We start from the raw sequence: 21,015 nt of genomic DNA, 5'->3' as shown, positions 1-21,015 counted from the left end.
GACGGACTCAGCGTGTAGCCACGGAGAAGAATGTGAACTAATTGGACGCATTTCTGTCAAACGGAACTATGTGCATTAAGACGTAAGCCCTGTTATGCATGTATTCTTACGGGTCTCAGGGCTCATGTCACAATGCACATAGTTCGGTTTGGCAGAAATACGACCAATTAAAGGTCAAAACAAGGGATTGCACCGCGCAGGCGCAGGTGTGGGAACAAGGGGGTTGAGGACCTCGAAAAGTCTTGATCTTGAAGGGTGCGTCTGTTTAGCGTTGTTTAGGGTAAAACGGAATGATGACGGGAAGACAATGTTGCCAATTTGCTGGATCCGCCAATGTTTTCGTCTCACCTTCACGTCAGCGAACTACACGACGAGATGATCGAAATTCAAAGTAACAGCAATTTTCTTTTCAAATAACAAGGTTGCAACTTCTCAATAAAAAGGGTATTGACTGTGGCTCAGCCGTCTCCCTCTTCGTTTCTTTATTTTAATTGTTCAGTCTTTTTTTCCCCTTCTTTCTGCAATTTTTGCCCCCCCCCCCCCCCCACCCCGCGCTCACAGAGGGGCCGCAGGTGCGATAGTTACGGCACTGTTTGTGTCTCTTGAACGATGAGAATTTTCATCTTTTCGAGTTTGAGTGTTTTCATTTTCACTAATTCAATTGTTGTTTTAGTAGTCTACCTCTGAGAGACAATATAATTGAGGGGGCCAAAGTCAGGGGCGTAATTGCATCAAAACGTTGCAAACTTTCACTCAACGACATATTTCTCTGATTGCTAACGGGTTCGTGTTTACGCATTTAAAAATTAGGGTATTTCCGTTGAATAAAAAGGAAAAAATTGAAAAAAAAAAACAACTTGAAAATTTGCAACACTTCTAGAGTAAGGAAATGAATTGTCAAAGACAATCCCGCGATGTTGCAATGCAATTCAGTCTTTTTTTTCCGAGCCAAGAATTTCCAAGCCATCGGCAATTTTCAGAAAACACATACCTGATTATACTGATAATTTACGTGGAATCAAGAGACATAAATCCCCAGACTATCAGTCGTTTTTCGGCAGAAAGAAACAATTTTATGATTTCCGGAGCAGGAAAAAGGAATTTTTCCGGTTTTCCGCGAAATTTCCGATTTTTAAAAAAAAACGTGGTGTGAAAACTTGATGGTTTAACAAAAAAATCCATGATGGATAAAATTTGCGCTGATTCCATGTTTCCATGATGCTTTTCCAGATGCTTTTGTTCGCAAAACAAAAAATTCCCGGGATTCTAGGCTGCTGGACACTTTGTCTTTGCTGCACGGTCTTTAAAGAGCTCAACACCACGCGACGGTTGAGGGGACGAATCAAAATAAAAATCGACGAATCGATACGAAACAAAACACCATATACAGGGCTATTCAAAAGTCACGCACCGTTGGCCATGAGGGGGGTGGCCATTTGAAATTTTTGAGTTGCCCCCCACTCCCCTTCCCCGAGGGGATCAAAAACTGGAAAGCACCTATAAAAGTGTTCCCCGCGATACAAGGAAAAACGTCTAAACCGCGAATCGATATCATAATTAAAACTAAATTTATGACCAGTGGTGCGTGACTTTTGAATACACAGGGAAAAAAACACATTGGATCTAGAGTCCAGACTCTTAAAAACATCGACAAGAAAAAATACTCTTGATTCAATTGGATTTTTGCTTAAATCAAGAACCAAGCCTCTTAATTTGAGCGGATTTCCTTTTGATGTAAGCAAAAATCTGATTGAATCAAGAGTATTTTTTCTTGTCAGTGTTTTCAAGAGTCTACAGGACTCTATATCCAATGTGTTTTTTTTTCCAGTGTGACCCTGCGTATGCACGGGGTAAAAACACGAATAGGTATCCCGGAGAGGGATGGAGGGATTATCCGCAAGACACGGAATCCCTTGCTTTTAAAAAATCCCTTGCCCTTGAAAATCCTTTTGACTGCGGATGTCGTTGCATCAAAGCCGGTGATCCACCTGCTGACAAGCAAACGCATTACCGTAACCGTTTTAATGCAGTAGGCGCGGCAGGCGAGCACATGGCCCGGCTCAAAATTAAGATCTTTATCATCAAGAAGAAAGAAGCCCGACGGTATAACGCGGTGGGGAAGAAATATAATCATATCGGATATTTAATTGGGTAAAACAGGAAAAATTTCCGAAAAAAGGAAAAGAAAGTGTTTTGCAACAGTTCTTGAGTATAAGAATAAAGTTACTATGATACAAGATGAAACACGCGGTGATGAATGATGCACAAATTGCAACTTTGCAATGCTGTAATGCAATTAAACCCCCCGGGGAGCCTTAATTACTCGGAGTTAGAGCTCTACGTAGCCCCTTCAATTAGACCCGCTATTCATTAAAATTGTACTCGATAAAGAGTTGGATAATTATTTCCACGGCTAAATTTTGAAAATACGCAACTCAATATCCGTTCGTATTTGATTCTTGTTTCCTTTCATAAGAAACGAAAATTATGGCTTGACATACCTACTGTCGGAATAATCGTAACAGAGAGAAGTAAATTCAAAGAAAATTACAAGAGGTAAAATTTCAATGATAAGTTGGTTTCTTGATTACGACGACTCGTCATGACCGTGAAATTTATCATAATTGTGACGAGTCATTATGACCGTGAAATTTATCATAATTGTGACAACTCATTATGATCGTGGAATTTATCATAATTGCGACTGCTGCATATACTTCCATCGACAATTTCCGCATTTGTTTTTTATTGATTTTTCCGCATGCACTATAGTTCAGGAGAGCGCGCGCGTGAAAAAGAGGTTCAGCGGACTCCACAAAGAGTATTTTAAGGGCAAAGGGATTGAATGCGAAAAATACCCAGCTCAATCGAGGGGCTTATTTTGAGAAGAGAACAAGGCGGATTTTTTTTTCGAAATCGAATTTTTGACGAAAAAGTCATCCTATTCCGCCTCTTGTGTAGTTTTTCTTGGCTCTTTGCATTTTTCTTTATTCGGAGTTAGCAAGCACTTCAATTGGAGCGTTTACAAACCTCTGATTACGTTTCTTTCTCTTCAAGGAAAACGGGTCGAAATGTTTCCTTGCAATATTACGTGAGTTTTTCCGATTGGGTAAAGAAAATTCACCGATAATTTCAGAAGAAACGGGCAGATTGGCTTTTTTTAAATAAGAAAAAAAAAACAGTTTATCTCGAACGAGGTGAGTAGGTATTTCAGAGTTGCTACAAAATTTAGAAAATGAAATTCCCTGGCATTTCCCTGATTTCCGCGACACATTTGAGTAGAATTCCCTGACAGTTGGACCTCATTTTGCAATTAGGAACTAAAATTACTGACTCATCGATAAAAACACTGATAAGCATAGGGAAACTAATGTGGCACGTGCGTTGTTTCTGAACTGAGCCAGAAATTGTAGTTCCTTATTGCAAAATGTAGTATGATTGAAGATAAACCATGCGGCCAAAAATGAACGATTTGAAATAGTTTCAAGGCAAAATTTGTTGTTCTAAACATCAAATCCATTCCAGGGAATTTAGGGTAGCATGAAACGTAAGAATGAAATGAAAGGTTGGACATTTCAGTGAAATATTTCATGAAATTTCACGAGGCTGTGAAATATTCCATATTTTTCAGGGGCCAAAGGATGCAACCTGCACTCAAACACACACAAAGAGAAATAAGTCATAATTTTTACATTTTGCGAAACATGAAAAGGAGCCGGTATTTTTCATACATTTCTTACATATCTTTCATACATTTCTGAAGTTTAGAGATATTATTTATCGTGAAATTTTGCCACTCAGGAACTGATAAAGGTGAATGAACAATTTTTTCTGACACTTTCGTCATTTTCCCTGATTTTTGGAAATTCCCTGACATTTCCCGGTTTCCACGGTATTTCCTGACGATGACAACCCTGGCATTTGTCAACTTTAGCCATCGAAATACTCTTCTTTCTTTCCGTAGCCTGCAAGAAATATGTTTCGCTCATATCGTCACGAAAGGAGATGGAATTACCGCACACCGCGCTGCGTGCATTTCTATTCTAAAATGCCACCAACGACGGTATCCGAGACGTCTACGCAGCCGTGCTAAGGAAAAACGCCGTATGAACCTTCAGGCGTTGCCAAATTTTGATTGATAAAACACAAATTTCCTGGTAAACTTATGGATATTTTTCTTTCAATTTTTCAGCTAATATTGTTCGCAATCGAATCAGTGAGAACGAAAACACACCAACTCAGTAACTCGAAAATGCTTAACTTTCATTAAAGACAGGCTATTTTTACAAAAGTAATTGAAGTTAGCGCATCTGTTCCAGTTTGGACATTTCAAGAGTCCTTTAGAACTTGTCCTTCGGAACCAAAAATCTTTTACTTAGACTACCTTCTTCACACCTACTGTGCAGTTTTGTGTGTGTCTTGATTACGTTCATTTTTTCGAGTTGGTGTGTTTTCGTTCTCACTGATTCAATTTCACATAAGGTCTCTGAAAATTAAACAGAAAAATATTCCTAATTTTCCTCAAAAATAACCAATATATCGGAGGAAATTTGGCAACTCTCGAATGTTCATACGGCGTTTTTCCTTAGCACGACAGTGTGCTTTCGCGGGTCGATACACATGTCTTCCCGTTTCGCGATCTCGGCGGCCGGCGGTTGAGTTTCCTCGGTAGTCGGGAAGGTCGGGAACACTCGTCGAGTATTCATTGGAAAATCTTTGAACGCCGCGTCCTCGCCCCGAAAGAGCGGATGTTAGGTCAAGGATAAATAATTTATTCATTCTCAGATCCAGGACCAACCCACGACCCCACGAGGATGTAGCACTAAAGAGAGGAACTCCTTGCTCAAGGCTTAAAAATACTCGGAATTCGTCTGTGCCCGGCGCCTCGCCTCACAGTGCATAGAGTCAGTAAGTGAGGTCGGACAAAATTTGAAAACTTTAAACGCTCATAACTCACTTTATACGAAACTATGAGGTGTTAAAAGTGATTCCATTGGTTTTCTCGTGAAATTTTCTACAGGGAGCACACCTGAAATTTAAAATGTGACGAAATAAATAACAAAATGTGCAGATTTAGTCAAAAATTTCATGTCCGACCTCTCTGATTGACTCGATCCACTGTGCGCCTCAATCCTATACCTCCTTATAGGAAACTAGTAAGAAAAGCAGGTTAAGTACGATATCCCACTGATCGTATTCTTCCCACTGAGACCGATTGACAGTGGTTATGCTAAAAGGAACTTTCCGCGTATATTTTTCACTTTTTATAAGCATAAGTGCATATGTGCATAGTGTGCGTGCAATATATTTGGACTGCATTTTGCAATTAGGAACCTAACTTTCTGGCTAATCTGTAAAAACATCTGTGTGCGTATAGGAACCAATGGTAGCAGTGGCGTGGCGTGAATTGCGATTAATCGATTGTTATGCCATTTAAACCTATGGAAAAGGATCGATAAACAGGGTGTTTGCAGCGAACACATTGATAATCGATTCTTTACCATAGGTTTAAATGGCATAACAATCAATGTATCGCAATTCATGCCACGCCACTGAATGGTAGATACGTTGTCTCTAAACTGAGCCAGATTTTGTGGTTCCTAATTGCAAAATGCAGTACTTTGTACAGTTCCTTTCAGCATAAATGCGTCCAGTTGTTGTCTGAAGGGAATTAAAAGGTCAGCGCTGCCGCTGAAAGATAAATTCACTTTCGCAGAAATTTTTAGACAATTTCTCCTCCGATTTTGGAAAGAATTTTATTCGGAATTTTATCTGAAAAATTTGAAAATTTCAAGGAAAAATATTAATGATTCCTCTCACAAATATTTATTTTAACACTGAGAATTTGGCAGCATTCGAATGCTCATACAGGTGTTTTTTCATTTTGCGGAAGAAAAGGTGCTAACGTATGCTAGGAAAAAAACATCATACAAACATATGAATTTGGCCCCTTCAATATAAAAAGCATTTTCAGGAAGAGTTCGTCGGTTTCTTTCCTTTAAATGTTCAGACAATTTTATTTGTAATTCAATATGTTTAGGGTACATCGAAAGGGAAAAATTATTCACAACAGTTCTACAAAAATTAATAATTTAGTGTGGGGAACTTTGGCTACATTTGAACATACGGCGTTTCACCTTGACACACCATTTGGCATGGCGATTCCTAGTCATTTATCACTATTCTGCCGTGCTCAGGAAAACCGCCGTATGAGCATTCGACAGTTGCCAAATTTCCCCTAATAAAAGGTTCATTTTTGAGGAAAGTTGTAAATATTTTTCCTTGACATTTTTACACTTTGTGTTAAATCCCGAACAAAATTCTCTGAAAAGCCGGAAGAAAACTTTTCATAAATATTCCCGAAAATTCGTGATTTATCGAAGGAAATTTGGCAACACTTGAGAGCTCATACGGCGTTCTTCCTTAGCACGACAATATTCCCTTGTGTGATATTCAGAGACGATATGGACGTATTTATGCTTGAAGGAACTATGTGTATAGGAATCGCGTTCAACATAGTTCCTTTTAGCATAAATACGTCCATGCATTATTTCTGATTTGCACTCTGAGTGGCACCGATTTAATCGGATGAGACGGATGTCAAGTTCGAAGCACGACAAAAGTTTACGCCTACATATGATCGATTAGCAACTTTCAGAGTATTTCATCCTTCACCGAATGATGACCGACGAACTTGGATCGAGCAAGCAGTGGCGTGGCGCACTTTGCGATATATCGATTGTTATGTCATTTAAACCTATGGAAAAGGATCGATAATTAGGGTGTTCGCAGCGGACACCTTGGTAATCGATTCTTTACCATAGGTTTAAATGGCAGAACAGCGATATATCGCAAAGCACGCCACGCCACTGCGAGCAAGTTGTGTAGCAAGTTTGCCGAACTGGGTCTTGTTTGGGAAACAGATTACCTAAGACGATTCACCAGCCATTTTTGAGCGAAGCGGAGCGTTGATTTTCAAAATAAATCTTACGCAATAGTGAGTCTAGCAGTGGAGGGCCTCTAGAGAATTTCACTGGCTTAAGTCGAAAAATGCTCACCGCTATTTCAAAGCCTCCGTTTATTTTTTATTTCCCTGAAAATAAACAACCCAAAGCCAAACCGGTGCTACTTAATGCCCGTAAATAACTTGTTTCGTGGCAGACCAGCGAAACAAAACAGGAAATGTGGCATTCAATAATTTTTTCAGTTTCACTGGGCTCTTCAAAATTTCTTCCAGTTTTATCTTGTGCAGTTTTGTCGTTAGGAAAAATGTTTTTTCTGGGACATTTTAAAACCACCTAGTGCAAGTGCGACACAAAAAAGAGTACACACGTACACAGAAAAAAAGAAAGAAAAAGACAACCGATTTCAATCAAATTTTCGGTTAATAGATTCGCATGAGTGAAGAAAATCCATGGAAAATTTCAAGAGAAATTGTTGGTTACTTTTCTTTCTGTATATGAAAAAAACAAAAAATGAGTAGGGATTTGCAACGTCGCAATTGGAGGTGTACATTTCCGGACTCAGCCGTTGATAAAGTCCCTCGTGAGCCGTGATACCGCCCCAGATGTGAATTCAATCCGACGCAATGAGGGGAGTTTCCAGATGTGACAGGGATTGATCGATGAGACCCTTTGAAGACTTTGGTTTGACCCGGGTAAAAAAGTCCACAATTCGCGACTGGAACACGATAATGCCGTAAGCTGTGTGTTCAGCCAACTCCCGGGTTCAAAAAAATTACTTAAGGTTAAGACCGTAATGGATGAGCAGTATCGCTGTGATAAAAAACCCAACTCTGTTCAAATTTTCAAACAGTGGTCACTGAGACAAGTTTTTCTTGAGACGTAATTTTGACTTAGAGCGTCGTTTTTTGTCGACAAAATTTGTGTGTTTTTTTTAGTTCACTTAAGGATCTAATGGAGAATTTGAAAGTGTCTGAAATTTGATACATTTCGTGTTTACGTGGAAACTACTGAGATAACTGAACACGAGGATACCCTTGGCTCATAAATTGAACAATTATTGGAGAAGATAGGACATAATTATTTAATCTGCTGAAATACATGTGTTTAAATGAGAAAAGCCGCCAGATGACGTCACTAGGCGATGCATTTTCTCACTTTTAAAGCTATTTTTATACTGTCCCATTTCAGAAAAGAAATTATAAAAAAAACTATGAAATCATCTCTTTAAGCACTCTCAGATGAAGCAATAAAAAAGTTGCGTGCAAATTTTCCATTAAAGTCATTCTTTTAGTTACAGGAAAGTTGTTTTGCTATCGTTAAGTTTAAGTTAAAAAACGATAACAAAAGAACGCTTCTTTAACTCAAAAAAATACAACCAAATTTTAGCGACAAGAAACGACGCTTTAAGTGAAAATAATATTTCAAGAAAATTTTATTTCAGTGATCCTTTGGATCACCATGCGTCGAAGTAGCATAAAAGCATACGCACATTAGCGTTTGGAGGGAATCATGTGAAAGCAGAGTTATCTTTTTAGTCAGCGGAATATACAGGGTTATTCAAAAGTCACGCACCACTGGCCATTACTTTAGTTCTAATTAAGATATCGACTTGCGGTTTGTAACGTTTTTCTTCAAATCGAGGGGAAAACTTTTTTAGGTATTTTCCAGTTTTTGACTCCCTCGGGGGGGCGGGGGGCAACTCAAAAATTTCAAATAGCCACCCCCCTCATGGCCAGTGGTGCGTGACTTTTGAATAACCCTGTATATTCATAGCAGTGAGTGTTCCGATCCCGAGCCTGCACCGCATGCACCTGCATCCATCCTACCTGCAGGCCCTCCAGGCAGGATGGGTGCATGCGGTTCAAGGAGACGCAGCTGAGGTTGCTGCCCTCAGCTCCTCAGCAGCGCTGCAATACGGGTCAGCACTTTAGCAGTGGTCATATCCTCGATACGAAAGGATCGAAACGTAAAGGCTACCCTGGAAATTCTCAGACAATGCGAGTAAAAGGGGGCGAGCGTTCCTCGCCTTATTATACAGAGTTTGAAAAATCCGGTTTTAAGCCATTACCTCAGCCTCCACCGTGTCTTCACCACCACTACACAGAATCCCATATTCCTTAGATCGATACCCACTAACTGCAACAACACCGGCTTTTGCCTTCTGGCTGCCGTGCTAAGGAAGAACGCCGTAAGAGCCTTCAGACGTTGCCATATTTTCTTCAATCAAAACCCAATTAACTAGGAGAATTGTGGATATTTTCCTTCAATTTTTTCAGAAAAATTTGTTCGCAATTTTATCTAAAGCGTCTGAAAATTTCAACGAAAAAAAATCGTAATTTTCTTTCAAAATAAACGTTTTATCCAGGGCAATTTGGCAACTTTTGAATGTTCATAAGGCGTCCTTCCTTAGACCGGCAGTACACTGGAAAAAAAACACGCTGGATCTTGAGTCCAGACTCTTAAAAACATCGACAAGAAAACATACTCTTGATTCAATCGGATTTTTGCTTCAATCAAGAACCAAGTCTCTTAATTCGAGCGGATTTCCTTTTGATTTAAGCTTAAATCTGATTGAATCAAGAGTATTTTTTCTTGTCAATGTTTTCAAGAGCCTGGACTCTAGATCCAATGTGTTTTTTTTCCAATGTAGAATCCGAATTAAGTCGAATTACAGCTTCCGAGGGTACATAGAATTTCATGCGGGTAACTTAATTAGACGTGAGTCTGTTTTTAGTCGTCTACAAACCCTAGTTGCATTGGCTGTGGAGCGAGTTGGCAAACTCGTAAATTTAAAAGAGAAAATAGTGTATATTTCCTTCGGAAAATACACTAAAACTCTTTAGAAAGAGTTAATATATCCGAGAATGCAGTGGATCCAAAACGGTTGAACCATCGCTGCGATCTCATTTGCCGAACCGATTTAGGGATGTACTGCACATCGCGAGTGACGCAATTGGTGAGGTCCATGACCTCAAGTAATCGGAATCGTGACATCTCCGAACGATACCACTATTCGACCACGTGGGAGCTCGTATTGCCTACTCTGAAAACTGAAGGCAAACTGACAATGAGCCTAAGTCACTGCTCTGACCTGTGACGTACCTATGGATTCTAATGAATCAATTATTGAGGATAAGAGAGATATGAGTGTGCTGACTTCTACCTCTGTCAGTTGCATACTTATTTTCTTGTTTTAATTTTTTAACTTTCAGCTTTTGTTCCAGTTGAGAATGGGCATGTAATTTGCCCGTGACGTTCTGGTTGTGTTAATTATCCATCCAGTTTTGCCATACGCAATTTTTTAGAGAAGTTTTCTTGTATTTTATTGTTCAACCACAAGACAAGGTATATGCCTTTAGCAGTCTAATAACAAGGAACTCATTGAAGAGAATAATGATTCGGTTGTCAGGATTTGTAAAGCTGGTTATGAAATAGAACTCTATTTTTAAGATTCAAAATTATTGGTCATATTTTCCTTGCATATGACGGAGACAAAATTATTATAACCCCGTCAAAAATTACGCGATTGTCCATTTCCTTTAGAAATTTCGATACAAAAAAATTCGACTCGTTAAATTTTAGTGAAGAAAATTAGCAAATTAAATATAATAAGCGGGGTTTCGAGACATCGCACTTCAGATATGAGTTTGCTTTGCCGCAACTATGTTTACTGAGCGTAATGTGAAACAGATTTTCCACGACGTGTTCAGAAATTACGAGTAAGACGCAGTTGAATACGCAAAATGAATTCTGATTTCAGGTTCATTCACACTAATGCCCACTTCAGGTATTTTTGTAACCTCTTTCATTCTCTTCTTTGAATGAACAAGTAATACTCAGCAGACGTGACTGGTTTACTTCTATTGATTTTTTTTTTTTTTTGCTTTTTGAATTGTCTTTTGTTATGATTTAAATACATGGGAGTTACAGTTGAGTTACAGTTTGTAATTATTAATAAAAAGTAAAAAAAGATATATATTGAATTACAGAGAAGGAGGAGAAGTTAATTGAAAGTATTCAATTGAAAAAAATGCTAGAGACTGAGGGAAGGGGTGAAGGAGCTGATAGTGCTTTCAGCATACCACGAGCAGGAAATACTTCCATTGATAACGACACTTTAGCCCGTGCTTCAAAATCGACGAAAGCGTAAAATGTACAATCTTATCAATAGCTCCATTAATCTGTAAACGACTTGGACCTGAGTCCAATTTATTTAATTTTTTTTAGCTTGACGTTATTCACTTGATTGATCTTGACACTGACAATTGAAACTCATCAATTGTGAACTTGACTTTTGACCTATGCTCACAGATAAATAACATTTCGGTCGATGTCCTACATGAACGAATTACATTCATTAACTGGAGTTGTAGTGTGAGTGTACCTTAAAAAGAAAAAAGGCTTAAAAACAGGGAAAATTGAAATTTGGTGAAACTGCTTAAAATTCTATCGATGGGCTATTCTAAACATTTTTCCGCGGAAGGCCCCCCGAACTCCCCCTGGCTCTGGAGGGTGCCCCCCCCCCCCCAACTAGACCCCCACTTGACATCGGCAGCAAATCCCCCCTCCCTCCAACTCACTCTGGATCTGCCACTGTTCGAAAAAAATATTTCAAAACGAGAGATATTGGAAATGAATTAAAACGCTACACATTGACAGGGAAGCTCGAATTAATTCTAATGGCTACGTGTACAATATCACGTCCCGAACGAAGAGTCTGAAATTGTAGTGACATTTATTCACGATCAAGTTATTTGAAGGAAGCAAAAGGGCAGAGAAAGTATAATACTCAGGAGGGTTCGATGATTTTGAAGAATTCAGCACATTCACTCTTCGTATTTATTAGCTTACTTTCGGCTCTGTGACGCGCAAATAAGATAGAAAGCTGAGAGAGAGTGGTGAGACCGTCAAGATCGTAAAAAAAAATTGGAAATAAATTCGCAATCAATTGCTGATATGTGAAGGGACGCTACTTTTTCGAGTTCACTTTTGTACTGTCGTACTAAGGAAAAACGCCGTATGAACCTTTGGATGTTGCCAAATTTCCTTCGAAAAACTACTAATTTACTGTGAAAGTTGTGAATATTTTCTTCCAATTTTTCAGACAATATTATTCGCACTTTGGTCTAAAATATTTGACAGTATCACTAAAAAATATTCATAATTTCCCTCCAAGATAAACGTTTTATCAGAGGAAATGTGGCAGCTCTCGAATGTTCATACGACGTTTTTCCTCAGCACGGCAGTGTATCAGGTACGAGTCGGGTCAGTTATACGAAAAGGTCGCGACACCCGATCAAATTAGAGCTCTGCTCAATTAAATCGTACACCATCAGATTTTGAAAAATCATCTTAAAACTTCCTGGATGTGGTAGTCTCAATCGTTTTCATAACACCGTTATGTAAATTTAATCGCACACTTACATTAAAATTATTGATAGTTGACTTTTTCTAGAGGTTTACCTATAATTCAGTCCGAATTTTCCGACCACGTGACAATGGCCATTTCGAGAATGGCTCCCATCGTCAGGTATACTAAAATACGTTGAAAATTTGAAAGGAACTCGTCGTAATTCGTAAGTCGCTAGAAAAAGTTTACTTTCAACAACTCAATCATTTTCAATTCACATGCTACCCAGTGCCTCGCTTCTATAGTATTGTTTAAGAGTGGGTAAAAATCGTTGCCTGACTTAATGATTTTTTTCTAAATAAAAAATTTAGAGTAAGCATAATTGAAACGAAGGCAAAGCAAATATATAAGTGTGGGTATGGGTCATTTTCCTTTCGATTTTCAAGGTGGACCAGAGAACTTTGCGCGGTTTGCGGCTCTCGGTGCATAATAGTAATCTGTTGGAGGATTTCCGTCTTGGATTCAGTGGCGTGGCGTGCTTTGCGATATATCGATTGATCTTCCATTTAAACCCATGGAAAAGTATCGATAAACAGGGTGTTCGCAGCGAACACCTTAATAATCGATTCTTTACCACAGCTTCAAATGGGGAAATATCGATACATCGAAAAGCACGCCACGCCACTGCTTGGATTGTCTCCGCGTCTTGCCTGGTAGTGAATTACGTCAAAATCTGGCCCTAATACCCTAATCTCTAAATCAGAGACTTGTGTTTCCGTAATTTCAATTGTTTGAAAGCTGCGATCGAAGGATAGGCAGAACCTATCAACTATACTTATGCTTTTTAATACTAAAATTAGTGTAAACACACCGTGCATGCCAGCGAGTAGAAACTGTACACTTTGGACAGAATTCATGATATATGTAAAGTTTCGAATTTCCTGTTTTTTTCCTCGATTTCCTCTGCTAGAAGAAAGGAAAGACAAAATTCAGTAACAATCTTATTCAGGCGATCCAAAATCACGTCTGGAACTTTGTCGAACTTTGTCACCTTCTTGTTTGTTTACATTGGGCACAACTAGGAGTGGAGGGGCTGGGAATATTGTCCAAAAATATTCCATAATTTCTAAGTCACACCGCTTAACGGAAGATTCAAATGTTAAAAAAAACATCATGGGTTTCGTTTACGTTGGTTCAACTTTGGGGCTCCATGATAGTCGACCAATCGGAGAGCGGCACACTTTTTCTGTAGTAAAAGGATTGAGATGGCAATCAGTACTCTCCCGTATCAAGCACTCTAGTCTGATCACATATTTGGACGTATTTCTTTCAAACGGAACTAAGCGCCAATTTGAGTTCCTTTTGAGGAATTTTGAATCCCGAATAGCGCGTTCTATCAAACGGAACAAAGCGCCATGGAAAAGCACGCCCGGTTCCGCCGCCAATCCAAGCACCCCTCTTCCTTCCTACCCCGATGGCGCTTAGTTCTGTTTGACAGAAATACGTCCATTTTATTTTCTTCGTGTTTGGTAGCCGCAAGCGCAAGCCGCTCTGCCTCTACGCTGGCTCCAAACGCTCTAACGCGGTGCATGTGCATTTGGGCGATGCGGGACGGCTGGCTGGGTTTCCTATGGTTATTAGACTTCCAGCTAGCATCGTGGCGCGGTGCGGCGCGGCGCACCAGACGGCCGGGCTAATTAAGAAGGGCCAAGGCCGCCAAGGTCGACAAGTAAGTTCAGCTGGGATTGAATCAACATATTCATTCAGGCGACCAGCTATGGCGGCGGCTTCGGGTTATTGCCAGTGCATATTCGGATGAACTTTCGTCGGTAGGATGTTGCAACATCTCCATTTGAAATTGAAAGGGGAAAAAAGTACGCGTGGCCCCAAAATGGGGGAATGAGTAAGGGCCGCTAAGGGGATAGTCAAATAAATCATTGCAATCAGGTGAACAAATAATCAGCTGTTGGTGTGCCGTGGCGGTGCAGGGTGTCTACTAAAACAGGCTGGTCAAAAATAAGTAGTTTTACAGTACTTTTTCAGTGCATTCTCAAGAAATTCAGTACCTCCTCCGACAGAAAAATTCCGTGCTTTTTCAGTACCTCTATTTGACGATATTAGAAAAATTTCAAAAATTTGAATTTGCAACAAAAATGACAAAAAATTAAAAAAAAATCTGGAGCTTTTTTTCGGAATTTCCGCACTTTTCCAGTACCTCCGGACCGCCCTTAAAAAATCAGTACTATTTCCGGACTTTCCGGAAATTCCGGATTTGTAGACACCCTGTGGTACCGTACATGGATGTGACACAAATGTATATAAGTCGACTGTGAGGTGGCACTAGATCTAACCGCTATACGGGGGCGTCACGAACCCGGCGTGGTGGCCCGAGCTGTGGCCAAAATCAGAGTGTCCTGGCGCTCTTACCATGGGGGTGATCATCATGAAGGGAAAGATGGCGAAGAAAATGTTAGGGAAAGAATACGAAGAAAAGGTAGGGAACAATCCGTGCCAGGCTAACGGTAGTTCGCGAGGTCGCGGAGTCGCGGACAAGGGGTGCCGCCTCGCGCGGGGTTGAAAAGGTGAAAAGGTGCTAAAAGGAAAAGATAAAAAGATGAAAAGGTGATACAGGCGCTAGGCTGATTGATGGAAAAAGATGTGGAAAAGAGGCCTGACCTGACCTGGTGCCGTACTATAAGTATAGGAAGGAACACTACACAGCTATTACAAGGAACGCAGAGCACCTGTACACAATTTTAAGTCAGAGGGGTAGAAATAAGCAGACTTGTTCCCAGTGACACAAAATTCGACGTTTTAGTCCACTTTTCATTGAAGTCAAGGACCAATTTACTTGTCCACAAAGTTTTGCTTTAAGGAGGGATTTTCCGAGAAAGGGTTGCGGCCCCATTCGCTTCGCCCCCGTAAAGATTTACGTTTTATCACGAACACGCATATGAAAGTAAAGATGCTTTGAAAAGGAAACTACCATTCGCTGACTAAGGAGCAATACTGCTTAACTGCGAACTGACGATTTTGTAGGACGAAGAAAAAACTTGGAAATTGTAGTAATTTTGAGGTCGGATGGACCGCGGTAAGCAGAAAAAAACCGAGTCACACCATTGCAAAATTGAATTGGGCGATTTATTTGTTTACATGAAAACGGTTCTGCGAATTTTTCAGCAAATATCAGTGGATTTTCTGCGTGATACGAGGCAAATTCCTAAAAATTGCGAGGGAATCCGCACAAACTTTCCCTTGTAAAAAATAGATTGCTCAGTTGAATTTGGCAATAGCTGATGTGTTCTTTTTCTTAATGCAGTCCAGATCTGCAATTTTTTTATAGAATACAGCGTTGTTACAGCGCTCCTATGCAAAATTGGAAAGAAACCGAAAGCATCAGCTCGCGTATCACATTACTGTAGCATGCGGCAAAGTTGCTGAACTGTTTATGCCAAAATGGTCAGTCTTTGCCCTCGTATTGTAGATTTACGATGCGTTCAACGTGGCAAGACGGAGCGCAGGTTTGTCCTCGAATTAGAAACGCATCGCGACGATTTAAATACAAAGGCAATGATATTTTGACCGGTTCGATGCGGCGAGTCGGTTTTTGAAGCCGTATCTAATGACCTTGATAAATCGATAGCATAATACTGCATAAGGTAAAGATAATCGAAGTCGTTCGATACATCGATTCAACAATCGACCTGCGAGGGCCCTGCTTCGTACAAAGGATGAATACAGAATAAGATAAAAAAAAGAGAAAAATGATGGGTTTTGGAGAGAAAGGAGAAAAAAGCATTCGGAGACAATGTACCCCGTCTTTCAAAAGGATGTTCGGGGATTTAGACTCTGGTAAGGTTCTTTGCCTCTGTTTTCGGGACCAGTGGCGTGGCGTGCTTTGCGATATATCGATTGTTCTGCCATTTAAACCTATGGTAAAGAATCGATTATTAAGGCGTTCGCTGCGAACACCCTGTGTATCGATCCTTTCCATAGGTTTAATTGGCGTAACAATCGATAAATCGCATTTCACGCCACGCCACTGTTCGGGACCAAAAAATCACGAGCACCTGAAGAGGACGACTGGTTAATGCGAGGTGATAAAAAAAAGGGGGCATCGAGAATGATACAAAGCAGACGGCGAGGACAGGTCTCCGAGAAATAGTCGAGACAAATAAGGACGAAAAGAGGGTGAACCCGGAACTCCTTCGGGGTTTCGGGAACTCGCGGAGCTCCACGCCACCTAAGGGATGAGCCAAGAGACACATTTTATTGAGACTCCTACACTGATAAAAATATGTGTGTTCTTGTGTTTCTTTTGGTTAATATTAGAGTACCTGGATAGCGAGAGTATGGACAGATCGCTTCATGGAGGGCTTAGGGCCCAAAAGTGCAGCCACCCTTCTAACCAACTTCTAACGCACAAAATTTTACTGCCAGTCTGTAGATTCCAATTCTAACGAAGATGGCTAAAAAAGTACATAAATGAGCGTTCCTCCACGAAAATGAGTGAACTTATGCAAAAACTAAGTCAAATACGTGCTTTATAAACGATGGTTCGTAACAATTGTATTGATAAATCGCTCTGGATAATTGATATTCATAGGTTGGCTGCATTTCTGGGCCCTAATTTTATTCGCAGAGGCATCGGTGAAGGCCTGATGGATTTTCGGAGTTTGACATGTGTCTATACTCTCGCTATACAGGTACTCTAGTTAATATAGGAAGTGAAACGCCAAGCCAACACAAATTTTGTGCTGGTTTTGGTACAGTTTTGCGATGAATTTAGCCCAGAAAACAGTGGAGGGACGGGGGAGATGCATACACTGGAAAAAAAAAACACATCGGATCTAGAGTCCAGACTCTTGAAAACATTGACGAGAAAAAATACTCTTGATTCAATCGGATTTTTGCTTGAATCAAAACGAGTTCCGCTTAAATCAAGAGGCTTGGTTCTTGATTTAAGTTAGATTCTGATTGAATAAAGATTACTTTTTCTTGTCGATGTTTTTATGAGTCTGGACTCTGGATCCAAAGTGTTTTTTTTTTTTCCAATGAGGTTTCCCACGACACAAAAAAATGTGTTTTTCATCCTAAATACCCCTTAGAAAAGATGCATCATATACTGAACAGTGTTCATCAGGGCAATGAAGATGAATCATGGAGAGTTTTCAGTTCACAGGAGAGCCTTGAACTTAGTCGCTTCTCTGAAGGGGTGTAACTCCGAATTTACGCGAGTCCTAGAAAGCACGAAGTTATGAGGATGACAGGGCTCGTTTCAAAATTAAATTCTGCCCTTACTTTATGTCAGTAAAGCGACAATTCCAGCACGAGGGAACTGTCACCGCCCACTGCCCAGAACATTGAAAAGCTGCGAGGGACGAGTGATAAGAATATCGCTAATAATACTGACGCATCGCCACGCGTTTCCGGCCTCTTAGGTTTTGATTTATTTTCGAACGAGCGAGAGCTGGACTTGACTGAAAGTCGATCGTCAGTCGGGCAATGTTCAGCGAAAGGAGGCCGATTGCCTCAGGAAACGAGGAGTTGGTGAGCGCATCAGTGAGCAAAAGTGGTTAGCAAAATTGCAAACGATTACACAATCCTCTGCCGACAAAACTGACTGAGTATCTCATTTTCTCTGCTGAGTTTATTGTTCGGTTTTTATGGAAGAGAGCGTGGTAGGGATGACGATTTTTTCGATTAAATCGATCTGATTTTTGATTTTCGGTAAAAAAAATCGATTCGATTTTAAAATCGAATGGAAAAAGTCTTATTTTTTTCGAAATTGATTTTGAGAAATATCCAAGTTCGGCGCCAAAACATAATGGAGATGTTGCATGTGTGAGGAATTTGCGATTTGACTGTTGATTCTAATGTAAAAGTTCGCGAGAAACACGATGGTGCCACTGGTTTTCTCTGAAATCATCTCCCAAGCTCAAGAAAAAGCTCTCACGTTGAGGCCAAGATGGAGGGGATATCCCACCCTACCCTGAGAGTCCACCTCCACATAAAAAAACTCTCCATGCAAAGATAGGGAGCAAATACATTGACAGGGCTGCCACTTTATTTGGGGACTCCAAAACTGAAAACACGGCAACCCTGCTAATGTATTTACTCCCTATCTCTGCAAGAGTTTGTTTTGATGTAGAGGTGGACTCTCAGGGTAGGGTGGGATATCCCCTCCATCTTGGCCTCAACTTGAAAGCTTTTTTTGAGCTTGGGAGTTGATTTCAGACAAAACCAGTGGCACCATCGTGTTTCTCGCGAACTTTTACTTCAGTATCAACAGTCAAATCGCAAATCCCTCACACAAGCAACAACTCCATTACTTCTAAAACTGAACTTGAAATGAAACTCGGGTTTCACAGAACCGAGGCCTTATGTGACACATTAACGTTAGAAACGATTTTTTTTTTCAATAAGTCGATTTCGGCTCTAAAAATCGATTCTGATTTTCGATCGACCTCCAAAAATCGAATCGATTTAATCGTCATCCCTAGAGCGGTAGTAAGAGACGTCTCTGCTCGCAAAGCAACTTTTTTTTTCTTTCTCCTTTCTCTTTCATATGTATTCTTTATTTTCATGATGGACTACTTAGTATGAACCATAATTACAGCAATATACAATAATACAACTACAACAATAATAAAAGTAATTGTCTGCGGATACCGATTTAGCGTTCGTGTAATCTGTTCCATAAACCTTGCAACAATGTTTGAGGGGGGGGGAGGCTAGGAATTTATTTTTTTAAAGTTCAAAGCTCAGAAGCTTTCGCGAAATCGTTGACGATCATAAATACTCTGATTGAATGACCGACCTATCAGAAGGCTCAGAAGAACGGCCTGTAATGTTCTATGCTGGAATACTGTCGTGCTAAGGAAAAGCGCCGTATGAACATTCGAAAGCTGTCAAACTTCCCTTGACAAAACATGTAGTTTCGACGACATTCATGCACATTTTTCTTCGAAATTTTCGGATATTTTAGATTTAATCGCGTAAGAAATTGTCTGGAAATTTTGGAAAAAAATCTTCAACATTTCCCCAGTAAATTCAGTTTTTATCGAACGAAACTTGGCAACGTCTGAAGGCTCATACGGCGTTCCTCCTTAGCACGACGGAATAGATGTCCGCGTGACTCCCGTCCATTTAAGAAAGCGGGTACAGAACATTATGGTGAACAAAAAGGGTATTGATCGGTAGAGAGTATCGGTAATGAGAAAAACGCGGGGGCCACACTTAAGAGAACCTAGGCGGAGACATCGCATAGCACGAATGTTATTTTGGGGACTCGTAATTATTTAAGGGATCAAGGTGCTATTATTCATACGTCGCGAAGAATATCGAATACTCGATTTATTTTCACTGGATGCATGTAAAGCTCTTACGTGCTTGTTTGGATCCAACTCAATACTATCGCTTGTATCGAATTAGATCCCAACATCTCAACTATCTTTTACGCTTTCAGGCTATAATTTTGCTTCCCCTTTTTTCAGTCAAAAATGTGCAACTGCTTCAACTCAACACAGAGTTGCTAATATGGATTGCATTTTGCAAAAAGGAACCACTAGCATTGCAATGATGATAAGATTGTGCAACTTCATCTTTTGCAATAAAATTGCGGAAATCGTGAAAAACTATGATATTTAGATGGTAATTTTTGTCTTAAATTTACAGTTTTTAGCGAGTAAAATAGAAACTATTGATGGATAATCGGGTTTTTCCTCCAAGACAAAAGAAGTTGCACAATCTTAGCAACATTGCAATGCTAGTGGTTCCTTTTTGCAAAATGCAATCCATATATGCACTATTATAGTCCACTATTCAACCCTAACCTTGCACGAATTCGACAGAGCGGATCCTAAACTGACATAATGCTCTTTCACAGAGCGTGAATTGGTCCGAGTTCATCAGAGAGGAACCAACGCACATTAAGTTAAAACTGAAAAAAGAGGTTTGAAGTTTTATTCCTGCATAAGGCTCAATGTAGAAAATAAAATTTGACCCCTCTGTTCACGAACTAATTTCTGTTTTTCGACCTCCAGTTTTTTGAAGGAGAAAATATACGGCTAGTGGAACTCAAAAACATTCTTAGCTCAATTTCTTCGAAAATGAGGGTTGGCTCCTTTCTGATAAACTCGGTCTAATTAGGGCGATTACTTAAGACACATACGGAGCAACCGTCGTTTCTTTTGGAAAAACTTCGCTGAAAATTAAATGGCCAAATTGAACACCTCTTGCGGGAACGTACTTGACCTATGACAAATCCGTTTACATTGTTTGGAGCTACTAAAGAGTCTTGAAATACTCTGTCCGTGTGATAGGGTTGGGTCAGGTCAGGAACGATGCGGATGTTTAAAAAAATGCAATAAATAACAGTGTGAGGTAAAATGCTAGGCAAGCACGTAAACTTGCAGGCATCATACTGTTTTTTTTTTTTTTTCACGTCGCGCTAAACCGTACGTGATGAGAAGAACTGAAAAAATCACTCCGGTCGAACCGAGGACCCGTGATTAGATGGACCAACACGAAGTTGGTCCTTGATCACGTAAACGTTAGTGAGTACAGCACACTTTTAAAAAGTTGCACTCCAACTGAGACGCAATATATTGTCGCTCGTTTCATAGGCACATGCAAGGAATATGAAAAAAAAACACACGCACACACACCCTCACAAAAAAAAGAAAAAAATACTTATGA

The 21,015-nt window shown here is 40.0% G+C and overlaps 1 protein-coding gene across 5 annotated transcripts in view; it reads right to left on the bottom strand.

The window, feature by feature from the left end:
• The window catches only part of unc-104 (kinesin family member unc-104), a 147,277-nt gene that overhangs the window by 43,898 nt on the left and 82,364 nt on the right, over nucleotides 1-21,015 (bottom strand). The gene's annotated exons all lie outside the window — the stretch shown is intronic.

The sequence above is a fragment of the Bemisia tabaci genome, chromosome 6, assembly GCF_918797505.1.
Source record: "Bemisia tabaci chromosome 6, PGI_BMITA_v3".
Classification (NCBI taxonomy): Eukaryota; Metazoa; Arthropoda; class Insecta; order Hemiptera; family Aleyrodidae; genus Bemisia; species Bemisia tabaci.
This window is presented reverse-complemented; position numbering and strand designations above follow the sequence as displayed.